Below are 13,306 nucleotides of genomic sequence, written 5' to 3'. Positions count from 1 at the left end.
GTTTTGTGTGTGTGTGTGTGTGTGTGTGTGTGTGTGTGTGTGTGTGTGTGTGTGTGTGTGTGTGTGTGTGTGTGTGTGTGTGTGTGTGTGTGTGTGTGTGTGTGTGTGTGTGTGTGTGTTAGTGTGTGTTAGTGTGTGTTAGTGTTAGTGTTAGTGTTAGTGTTAGTGTTAGTGTTAGTGTTAGTGTTAGTGTTAGTGTTAGTGTTAGATGTGGTCCAGTAATCTACCTGACCTGAGCAGACTGGACAGTCTGCGAGTGAAAAGTTTGCTCTCCATCACAGCACCACTGATATGAGAGATATCGCTGTGGGAGTGACCATAGAATGTTATGGGAGGGAACCTACCGAGTAAAGTATTTGTTATTTACTTTTTGCGAATCAAATGACTGCAAGGCTTGGTTCAGGAACTTGTGGTGTGCTAGCAAAAGCATTCCCCTTGGCCTCAAAGAGAGACAAAACTACAGGCCCTACCATAGCTAGCTATGGCTTCACTGAGGAGAAGAATGACTACACCCTTTAAATCGGTGGTCGATGTGTGTTGCGCTTGTGGGGAATACTATCCCAATAAGAGTTACAAACACAATATCTTTAATGCCAAGATGTTGGACCGATATGACAGAGGTGTACAAGAAAAGTGAGGGAAGGTGTTGTGGAAAATGATTGGTTGGTAGATTTAGCCGATTAAACCAATTCCTATCATGGCAGGAGTTTCACAAGTCTTTCTTATTGGCTAACAAAGGCCAAGTCTGACGCATTGGCCAGTTTCTCCTCACAATTGGGGCGGAAGTGAGTCTGGGAACAAGATTATCGATATGCTAAGATTCCATTTTTTGTACAACCTTAAATATATATGATCGAATTCACAGCTAGGCAATGTTTTAAGAAGCTATTGATCCTCTGTGACTAATTATAGGCATTTTCATGATGTAGTAGGCTATTCTAAATTATTTCATTTCTTTCTGAACAGATAGCAGTAACTCTATAACTTTAGCAAATGTATTTCAATTTATCACGGGTGCTGCAGCTCCTCCAGAACCCTTCACGCGGCTATGATTCTATAAGGAAATAAATGATGAAGTGCAACGCTGTAGAGATGAGAGTTGTAGGCTCACGTCTATCACAGCATAGAGAGATCATAAAAAGTGAATCTCAAATTGGTTCTGAAAAGAAGGATCCAGCTCAAATTAAGCACTGGGAAAAGCGCGATTGCACATTCAGGTGACACCTTCTCAGTATGGATGAGTAGTATGTTAATATTTGTTGCTTACTGCATACGTTTTCACAAAACAGTATGTTCTAAATAGTATGTAGTAAAATGAGTACACAGTGTGCAGTTTAAATAAGTAGTAGGCAAGACAGATTTCAGACACCACCACTGTGATATGGCTGCACAAGCAGATGCTACCTACAATTGTGCTCAAAGCTGTAAAATCACTAAGGCATTTTTATCCTAATGTGAATGAGTATGATAGTAATCATACATCGACATAAAAATCATCCTTATCCTCTTCAAAAATGTCTTTAAATGTTTTCAATTATGATTTTTTGTTCCATGACTGATAACACAATGCATCTTCACCCGGGCCACCCATTCTCAATCAAACCATCAACACTCGGATGGAAACCAAACCATTTCAAAGGCGCTCGTGATCAAATCAACAAGAGGACAACAATGGAAATACGTTTCTAAATGTTTTTTGTGTTATCCTCAAGGAATTTTAAATGCATTGCATGTTTAGTTTTTTTGGTCAAATAAAAACATTTCCCCACAGTTTCCACAGCTACTAATTACAGTTGACTCTGTGACATGCAGGAGGATGAGTGTGAACCGTTTATCTCCACAGCCCATCAGACAGTTCTGTGAACATCTCACCTCAGCCAGACAAAAACATTACTTAGAAGCTGTCCCCAGTATTAGGAGGAGGAAGAGGGGGAAGACAGAGATGATAGCCAAGCTCTCTTTCTCTCTTTCTCTCTTTCTCTCTCTCCCCCTCTGTAGGATGGGGGCAAGAGGTGTGTCGGAGTGCTCTAGTCATATCAATCGTGATATTTTAATGTGGTCTGGAAATGTGCCTGTTGTGTTAATGCATGTACTTAGCATTTGACTTCTGTGCATTTAACTTCTGTTTGGTAGTGTTGAGGATATGTAGATCTGTGTTGCTGTAACAGAAACCACTACATGGTATTGCACATTTTCAAATTTGACTTCTCTGGGGTCATCTATGGGAATTGTCTTTTTTGGGCTAGATTTCAGCTAAACTGCAATACTGGAGCTAGCCTTTAGATGCAGTGTAAAGCGTGCTTCCAGACCCGAACCCTGGGGTCTTCCTTGCACGCTGCACTTTCTATTACACACTCACTGGCTACTCTTAGTTTCCACACTGGACTGTGAATCCAAACCAAAACATACAAACAATTGTGACAATTTAAAATAGCCAACATTTTTTTCCAGTTCAGCACACCTGTCTCAAATAATAAACTAATCATAATCGTCCAAAAAGATCTCAATCAAGTTGAAAACAATTAAGAGCTAGGCTGGAACAAAAACCTGCACACCAGGGCTGCAGTTCCTCAGCCTTGACTCTCTACTCATGGTACTCCTGGGCTGGGCTGTGGGTTCGGGATGAGAGGCGTCAGACACTCACAGACAGAACAGGTCAACGTAGGGAGGGGGAAGGAAAGCAAAGAGTCAAAGAAAGAAAACGGAGAGGATAGGTAAAGTCTTTGAATCCCGCAGACTTCCTCTCCTCCTCCACTGCATGCATCCTCTGGGAAGAGATTGGAGCCTGTGGTGAGAGCAAGGTAAGACAAGGCCTGTCAGGAACAAAGCTCCAAATTCACATGATATGTTTAGCTAAAAGGGTGAAAGAGAAAATGAATCAAAGCTTTGGCAGGATAAGAGACGACGAAACAATAAAGGCAAGGCATTTGCCGTGGGACCAGCAGGAGATGAACATCATTTATAAGTTGTTCTCTGGGTGGGTTGGGGGTTAAAAATAGTATGGGGGTTAAGAGCAGGGGTCAGCGTATCACAGCGAGAGAGAGCTACTGCCTTGTCTGTTTTAACCAGCAGCATTCTGTTATCTGTGGCTGAGGGTCACCAACTTCACTTGCACTTGCACAAAAACAGATTCACAGTGCTCTCTGTAGCCAACATAAATATCTACTCAACACAAACCACATAGGCTAAGTTGTCTATTTGTTTTGTGGTATGCGAAGGGTTACGAATGTTCTTGTGAATTATTTGAAAGGAAATTACATCCTGCCAGATGTAGTAAAAGAATGCTGTTCATACATGTAACTATAGATTTGAAAAGCAGAATATTGTTGCCTATTGATGTAGTTCTCCGCATACACAGTAAAATTCACTATCTTTGATAGAGATCAGATTATAATCATTGTCATGGGAACAGTGACGTCATGACAACTTGTGTTTAGTGTAATAGTTCCACAGGTGTCAACCACAACCCAGACCACAGGTTCCTCTCAGCAGACAAGACGGAGCTCGAGTTACAATATACGTCAAAAAAAAAAGAAGAAAAAAAAGCCTAGAACAAGTCATATCTGTTGCTGTGTTTCCTTCCGTTATTGGGGGAGGACTTACATTTTTGGCAGAATATCCAGAAAAAAAGATGAATGATACAGTGCCTTTAGAAAGTATTCATACCGCTGAACTTATCCCCTTTTCTGACCAATCTCCACACAATACCGCATAATGACAAAGTGAAAACATGTTTTTAGAAAGGTTAACAAATTAATTGAAAATTAAATACAGAAATATCTCATTTACATAAGTATTCACAACACATTGCTATTGATCCTTCTTGAGATGTCACAACAACATGATTGGAGTCAACCTGTGGCCAATTCAATTGTTTGGACATTATTTACAGTATAATTGGCTCATTCATCCCCCTCCTCTCCCCTGTAACTGTTTCCCAGGTTATTGCTGTAAATGAGAATGTGTTCTCAGTCAACCTACCTGGTAAAATAAAAAAATAAAATTTGGAAGGAAACACACATGTCTATATAAGGTCCCACATTGACAGTGCTTGTTAGAGCAGAAACTACACTATGAAGTCCAAGGAACTGTCCGTAGATCTCCAAGACAGAATTGTGATAAGGCAGGGTATGAAGGGTATGAATCAATTTCTAGTGTGTTGAAATTTTCCAAGAGCACAGTGGTCTCATCATTTAAAAAATATGAAACTACCCAGACTGCCTAGAGCGGACCATCCGACCAAACTGAACAACCGAGCAAGAAGGACCTTGGGTGACCAAGAACACAATGACCTCTCTGACAGAACTGGAGAACAGAAGGACAACAATATCTACAGCACTTTACCATTCCAGACGGAAGCCACTCCTGAGAAAAAGGCACAGAGCATAAGGCAAAATGTTCTGTGATCTGATGAGACAAACATTTTACTGCAAAGCACCATGTCTGGGAAAAAAAAACAGGCACAGCTCATCACCCGCCTAACACCATCCCTACCATGAAGCATGGTGGGGGCAGCATCAGTGCAGCAGGGACTTGGAGACTGGTAAGGATAGAGGGAACAATGAATGGAGCCAAATACAGGCAAATCCTTGATGAGAACCTGCTTCAGAGTGAAAACGACATTAGAATGGGGCATAGATTTACATTCCAACAGGACAATGGCCCCAAGGTTACAGCCAAAGCAACACAGAACAAGAATGTGAAAGTCCAGGGCCCAGCTAAAGCCCATACTTGAATCCCATTGAAAATCTGTGGAACAACTTGAAGATTGCTGTTCACTGCCGCTCCCCATCTAACTAACAGAACTTGAGAAAATCTGCAAAGAATGGGAGAAAATCACCAAAGCTGATACAGACATACCCATGATGACTCAAAGCTGTAATCGCCACCAAAGGTGCTTCTAAAGTATTGACTCAGGTTTGACTACTAATGTAAATGAGATATTTCTGTATTCCATTTTCAAACATTTTAATTGTGATGTATGGGTAATTAATGTTACCATTAGGCTACATAAATAACTTAGCAGTTTCTAAGTCAAATGAAATAGGGTAGTAGAGCGTTCAATATGTGTATTGTGTGGTTATTAAGGCAAAAGGAGTATGTGAAGCGGTATGAAAACGATAAAACATGTTCCAATTAAAGCTCTGAAAATATAAACCAAGTGGCCCAAATACTAAAAGGCAACTATTTTCATTTTCCATCCTATAGTCGAAGTGACAGAAATGAATCAATGGCCAAAATAATGAGGGGTAAGACAGGTGATTATATTGAAAGCACAAAATTAAGAAATACAGTGCTTTCAGAAAGCAGTCACACCCCTTTTTCCACATTGTGTTGTATTACAGCCTGAATTTAAAATATTTTGTGTCACTGACCTTTGTCACACAATACCACAATGTCAAAGTAGAATTATGTTTTTCGAATTCTTACAAATTAATAAAAAATGAAAAGCTGAACATTTGGACTTGGTGTGCAATAACAGTGTTTAACATTATTTGATGAATGACTACCTCATCTCTGTACCCCACACATAAAAAATAAGTTCCCTCAGTCGAGCAGTGAATATCAAACACAGGTTCAACCACAAAGACCACAGAGGTTTTCCAATGCCTCGCAAAGGGCACTTATTGGTAGAAGTAAAAAAAAAATGTAAGCAGACACTGAATATCCCTTTGACCATGGTGAAGTTATTAATTACCCTTTGGATAGGGTATCATAAACCCATTCACTACAAAGATACATGCGTCTTTCCTAACTCAGTAGCCCGAAAGGAAGGAAACAGTAAAGAAATTTCATCATGAGGCCAATGGTGACTTTAGGAGTTTAATGGCTGTGTTAGGGGAAAACTGAGGATGGATCAACAGCATTGTAGTTACTCCACAATACTAACATAATTGAAAAGAAGGAAGTATGTACAGAATAAAAATATTCCAAAACATGTACAGAATAAAATATTCCAAAACATGCACCCTGTTTGCAACAAGGCACTAAAGTAATGCACCAAAACATATGGCAAGGCAATTCTCTTTTTGTCCTGAATAGAAAGTGTTATGTTTGGGGGCAAATCCAATACTGAATACCACTCTCCATATTTTCAAGCAAAGTGGTGGCTATACCATGTTATGGGTATGCTTGTAATCGTTAATGACTGGGGAGTTTTTTAGGATAAAAATAAATGGAATGGAGCTGAGCACAGGCAAAATCCTAGAGGAAAACCTGGTACAGTTTGCTTTCCGCCAGACAATGGGAGATTAATTCACCATCCAGCAGGACAATAACCTAAAACACAAGCCAAATCTACACTTGAGTTGCTTACCAAGAACACAGTGAATGTTCCTCTTACAGTTTTGACTTAAATCTGCTTGAAAATCTATGGCAAGACCAGAAAATGTTTTGTTTTGAAAATAATAATGGCCGAATGTTGCACAATCCAAGTTTGGAAAGCTCTTACAGTCTTACCCACAAAGACTCACAGCTGTTATCGCTGCCAAAGGTGATTCTAAAATGTATTGACTCAGGGGTGTTGAATACTTAACTAATGAAGATATATTAGTGTTTTATTTTTCATAACATTTTGACATGTTAGAATTCTTCTTCCACTTTCACATTACATAGTAGATTGTTGACAAAAAAATGACTAATCAATTTTAGTCCAAAATGTTGAAAAAGTGTGAATACTTTCTGAAGGCACTGTAAGTCAAAACACACCTAACACAAACAAACACACACTCCTCTCCACCACAACATGCAAGCTGGTATGATTGACAGTCACAGTGAACATGTTGCAGCGTATTGTGTGTGTGTGTGTGTGTGTGTGTGTGTGTGTGTGTGAATGAGTGGAGATTGGACCAAGTCTGTCTGCTGCTAGCTGAGATTGCCCCCGTGAGAGATCCAAAATAACAAGAAAGGGGCCCTCAGTGGGTCGGATGAAAGCCTGTCTCCAACCATTTCAGCACGGAAAGAAATGGAAAGTCCCCTCCCCTACTGTAGGTCTGACTAACTCACATCACACTCATCTTTAAGGAAAGGAAAGAGAGGAAATCTATAGTTATCTGTTTGACTATGATGTGGTTTTCCTAAATACAATGTTACCTAATGAGATAATATCAAAATGAACACTCAATTCTCTCCATTTACTCTATTCTATTTTTCACATGTTCCATCCTACATGAGTGAGTGAGTGAGTGAGTGAGTGAGTGAGTGAGTGAGTGAGTGAGTGAGTGAGTGAGTGAGTGAGTGAGTGAGTGAGTGAGTGGGTGAGTGAGTGAGTGAATTGAGAAGGGCTCTGAGCGTTTTACACAAATTAATGTTAGTTGAGGAGCTAGCTATCATCTTACTTATACTCATTGTTTGCTGAAGTAGTGGTCTAGTCAGTAATTATTTACAGTTGAATTCAGAAGTTTACATACACTTAGGTTGGAGTCATTAAAACTAGTTTTCAACCACTCCACAAATGTCTTGTTAACAATCAATAGTTTTGGAAGGTCGGTTAGGATATCGACTTTGTGCAGGACACAAGTAATATTTCCAACAATTGTTTACAGACAGATTATTTCACTTATAATTCCCTCAATCACAATTCCAGTGGGTCAGAAGTTTACATACATTAAGTTGACTCTGGCTTTAAACAGCTTGGAAAATTCCAGAAAATTATGTAATGGCTTTAGAAGCTTCTGATAGGCTAATTCACATCGTTTAAATCAATTTGAGGTGTACCTGTGGATGTAATTCAAGGCCTACCTTCAAACTCAGTGCCTATGTGCTTGACATCATGGGAAAATCTAAAGAAATAAGCCAAGACCTCAGAAAGAAAATTCTGGATCATCCTTGGGAGCAATTTTCAAATGCCTGAAGATACCACGTTCATCTGTACAAATAATAAAACGCACGTATAAACACCATGGGACCACGCAGCCGTCATACCGCTCAGGAAGGAGACGCGTCTGTCTCCTGGAGATGAACGTACTTTCGTGCGAAAAGTGCAAATCAATCCCAGAACAACAGCAAAGGACCCTGTGAAGATGCTGGAGGAAACAAAAGTATCTATATCCACAGTAAAACGAGTCCTATATCGACATAACCTGAAAAGCCACTCAGCAAGGAAGAAGCCACTGCTCCAAAGCCGCCATAAAAAAGGCAGACTACGGTTTGCAACTGCACATGGGGACAAAGATCGTACTTTTGGGAGAAATGTCCTCTGGTCTGATGAAACAAAAATGGAACTGTTTGGCCATAATGACCATTGTTATGTTTGGAAGAAAAGGGGGGACGCTTGCAAGCCGAAGAATACCATCCCGACCGTGAAGCACGGGGGTGGCAGCATCATGCTGTGGGGGTGCTTTGCTGCAGGAGGGACTGGTGAACTTCACAAAATAGATTGCATCATGAGGGAGGATAAATATGTGAATATATTTAAGCAACATCTCAAGACATCAGTCAGGAAGTTATAGCTTGGTCGCAAATGGGTCTTCCAAATCAACAATGACCCCAAGCATACTTCCAAAGTTGTGGCAAAATGGCTTAAGGACAACAGGGTCAAGGTATTGGAGCGGCCATCACAAAGCCCTGATCTCAATCCTATAGAAAATTTGTGGGCAGAACTGAAAAAGCGTTTGCGAGCAAGGAGGACTACTAACCTGACTCAGTTACACCAGCTCTGTCAGGAGGAATGGGCCAAAATTCACCCAACTTATTGTGGGAAGCTTTTGGAAGGCTACACAAAACATTTGAGTTAAACAAGTTAAACATTTTAAAGGCAATGCTACCAAATACTAATTGAGTGTATGTAAACTTCTGACCCACTGGGAATGTGATGAAAGAAATAAAAGCTGAAATAAATCATTCTCTCTACAATTATTCTGACATTTCACATTCTTAAAATGATGGTGATCGTAACTGAATTTTTACAAGGTTTAAATGTCAGGAATGGTGAAAAACTGAGTTTAAATGTATTTGGCTAATGTGTATGTAAATGTCCGACTTCAACGGTAGGTGCCTTTTTGTTCCATTTTAAAGAATGATTAGACAATTAACTAATTGATTGTCTAAAATCACACATGAATAGCAGTGATACTGTACTTAACAAATTATTGTAAAAAATGTTGATCATCACACATTTATTTGAATTGATAGTTTTGTCAACTCTGAAAAAAAGCACAACATAGTACGACATAATAATAATTGGACAACAATTAAACAAAATGGGAGTAGACAGACAATCTCAAAATGTATATATTTTTTTGTCCAGATCCCGAGTGGCGCAACGGTCTAAGACATAGCATCTCAGTGCTTGAGGCGTCACTACAGACACCCTGGTTCAAATCCAGACTGTATCACAACTGGCTGTGACTCAGAGACCCACAGGGCTGCGCACAACTGGTCCAGTGTCGTCCAGGATTGGCTGGTGTAGGCCGTCATTGTAAATAACAATTTGTTCTTAACTGACATGGCTAGTTAAATTAAATAAAGAAATCAAATGCTCAGTTGCAGCTGGCTGCAACCGGGAGATAGCACACAACTGGCCCAGAGTCATCCGGGTTAGGGGAGGGTTTGGTCGGCAGGGATGTCCTTGTCCCATCGTGCTCTAGCAACTCCTGTGGCGGGCCAGGCGCATGCATGCTGACACAGTCGCCAGGTGTACAGCGTTTCCTCTGACACTTTGGTTCAGCTGGTTTCCGGGTTAAGCAGGCATTGTGTCAAGAAGCAGTGCGGCTTGGCTGGATTGTGTTTCAGAGGACGCACAGCTCTCGACCTTCCCGAGTCCGTACGGGAGCTGCAGCGATGGGACAAGACTGTAACTACCAATTGGATACCACAAAAAGGGATGCAAATTATTTATTGTTAAACCATATTTGTGTAAGAACTTGTTCCTTTTGAGGTTTACATTTTTTGCAAAGAGAAAAATAGCACTATATTGGTGAAGACATACTGTATATTGGTGTAGCTTCACTTTAACTCTAAATTATCCACGTTGCTGTTTTCTTGGCCAACATTGCCCTCATGTGGGTAAACTATGGGGTGCACTAAATGCCTCACTACGCAACAAAACAGGTCCATGTATCTATCTATACTGCTCAAAAAAATAAAGGGAACACTAAAATAACACATCCCAGATCTGAATGAATGAAATATTCTTATTAAATACTTTTTTCTTTCCATAGTTGAATGTGCTGACAACAAAATCACACAAAAAGTATCAATGGAAATCAAATGTATCAACCCATGGAGGTCTGGATTTGGAGTGACACTCAAAATTAAAGTGGAAAACCACACTACAGGCTGATCCAACTTTGATGTAATGTCCTTAAAACAAGTCAAAATGAGGCTCAGTAGTGTGTGTGGCCTCCACGTGTCTGTATGACCTCCCTACAACGCCTGGGCATGCTCCTGATGAGGTGGTGGATGGTCTCCTGAGGGATCTCCTCCCAGACCTGGACTAAAGCATCCTGGACAGTCTGTGGTGCAACATCTGGGACATCATGTCTCGCTCCATTCACCAACCTCCACGTGTCTGTATGACCTCCCTACAACGCCTGGGCATGCTCCTGATGAGGTGGTGGATGGTCTCCTGAGGGATCTCCTCCCAGACCTGGACTAAAGTCTGTCCAGGATGCTTTAGTCCAGGTCTGGGAGGAGATCCCTCAGGAGACCATCCACCACCTCATCAGGAGCATGCCCAGGCGTTGTAGGGAGGTCATACTGACACGTGGAGGTTGGTGAATGGAGCGAGACATGATGTCCCAGATGTGCTCAATTGGATTCAGGTCTGGGGAACAGGTGGGCCAGTCCATAGCATCAATGCCTTCCTCTTGCAGGAACTGCTGACACACTCCAGTCACATGAGGTCTAGCATTGTCTTGCATTATAAGGAACCCAGGGCCAACCGCACCAGCATATGGTTTCACAAGGGGTCTGAGGATCTCATCTCGGTACCTAATGGCAGTCAGGCTACCTCTGGCGAGCACATGGAGGGCTGTGCGGCCCCCCAAAGAAATGCCACCCCACACCATGACTAACCCACCGCCAAACCGGTCATGCTGGAGGATGTTGCAGGCAGCAGAACGTTCTCCAGACTCTGTCACATCTGTCACATGTGCTCAGTGTGAACCTGCTTTCATCTGTGAAGAGCACAGGGCGTCAGTGGCAAATTTGCCAATCTTGGTGTTCTCTGGCAAATTCCAAACGTCCTGCAAGGTGTGGACGTCGGGCCCTCATGGAGTCTGTTTCTGACCGTTTGAGCAGACACATGCATATTTGTGGAGGTCATTTTTCAGGGCTCTGGCAGTGCTCCTCCTGCTCCTCCTTGCACAAAGGCGGAGGTAGCGGTCTGCAGCTGGATTGTTGCCCTCCTATGGCCTCCTCCACATCTCCTGATGTACTGGCCTGTCTCCTGGTAGCACCTCCATGCTCTGGACACTACGCTGACAGACACAGCAAACCTTCTTGCCACAGCTCACATTGATGTGCCATCCTGGATGAGCTGCACTACCTGAGCCACTTGTGTGGGTTGTAGACTCCGTCTCATGCTACCACTAGAGTGAAAGCACCGCCAGCATTCAAAAGTGACCAAAACATCAGCCAGGAAGCATAGGAACTGAGAAGTGGTCTGTGGTTGCCACCTGCAGAACCACTACTTTATTGGGGGTGTCTTGCTAATTGCCTATAATTTCCACCGGTTGTCTATTCCATTTGCACAACAGCATGTGAAATGTATTGCCAATCAGTGTTGCTTCCTAAGTGGACAGTTTGATTTCACAGAAGTGTGATTGACTTGGAGTTACATTGTGTTGTTTAAGTGTTCCCTTTATCTTTTTGAGCAGTGTATATACCTTAGGGATCCCATACTTGATATGGTGTACTATAAGTACACCAAGTAAATATCAGAAAATAAAGTGTGAAATGTCATAAAAGTCCACACAAAAGTAAGTACCAGTCAAAAGTTTGGACACACCTACCCATTCAAGAGATTTTCTTTATGTATTACTATTTTATACATTGTGGAATAATAGTGAAGACATCAACGCTATGAAATAACACATATGGTATCATGTAGTAAACAAAATGTGTTAAACAAATCAAAATATACTTTCTTCAAAAGTAGCCACCCTTTGCCTTGATGGCAGATTTGCACACTCTTGGCATTCTCTCAACCAGCTTCACCTGGAATGCTTTTCCAACAGTCTTGAAGGAGTTCCCACATATTCTGTCACTTGTTGGTTGCATTTCCTTCACTCTGTGGTCCAACTCATCCCAAATGATCTCAATTGGGTTGAGGTCGGGTGATTGTGGAGGCCAGGTCATCTGATGCAGCACTCCATCACTCTCCTTCTTGGTCAAATAGCCTTTACACAGCCTGGAGGTGTGTTTTGGGTCATTGTCCTGTTAAAAAACAAATGATAGTCCCACTAAGTGCAAATCAGATGGGATTGAGTATCACTGCAGAATGCTGTGGGAGCCATGCTGGTTAAAGTGTGCCTTGAATTCTAAATAAATCACTGACAGTGTCACCAGCAAAGCACCCCCACACCTCCTACTCCATGCTTCACGGTGGGAACCACACATGCAGAGATCATTCGTTCACTGACTCTGCGTCTCACAAAGACATGGCGGTTGGAAACAAAAATCTCATATTTGGACTCTTCAGACCAAAAGACAGATTTCCACCAGTCTAATGTCCATTGCTCATGTTTCTTGGCTCAAACAAGTCTCTCCTTCTTATTGGTGTCCTTTAGTAGTGGTTTCTTTGCAGCAATTTGATCATGAAGGCTTGATTCGTGCAGTCTCCTCTGAACAGTAGATGTTGAGATGTGTCTGTTACTTGAACTCTGAAGTATTTATTTGGGCTGCAATTTCTGAGGCTGGAACTTATCCTATGCAGCAGAGGTAACTCTGGGTCTTCCATTCTTGTGGCGGTCCTCATGAGAGCCAGTTTCATCATAGCCCCTGATGGTTTTTGCTACTGCACGTTCAAAATTCTTGACATTTTCTGGATTGACTGACCTTCATGTTTTAAAGTAATGATGGGCTGTCATTTATCTTTGCTTATTTGAGTTGTTCTTGACATAATATGGTCTTTGTCTTTTACCAAATAGGGCTAGCTTCTGTATACCAGACACAATAAGTGTCCCATTCATGTGATATCCATAGATTACGGCCTACTTGATGTATTTCAATTTCAATTGGAACTGTAAATCTTTAGAATTGTTCCATGTTGCAGCTATATTGTTGTTCAGTGTACATGTATTCAAATATCTGTTTTGATGAAACAAAAAAAAATCCACAGAAACTTTGATTTCACAATTTAAGC

The sequence above is a fragment of the Oncorhynchus kisutch genome, linkage group LG2 (genome assembly GCF_002021735.2).
Source record: "Oncorhynchus kisutch isolate 150728-3 linkage group LG2, Okis_V2, whole genome shotgun sequence".
Lineage (NCBI taxonomy): Eukaryota > Metazoa > Chordata > Actinopteri > Salmoniformes > Salmonidae > Oncorhynchus > Oncorhynchus kisutch.
The sequence above is the reverse complement of the archived record's forward strand: the minus strand, read 5'-3'. Positions refer to the sequence as shown.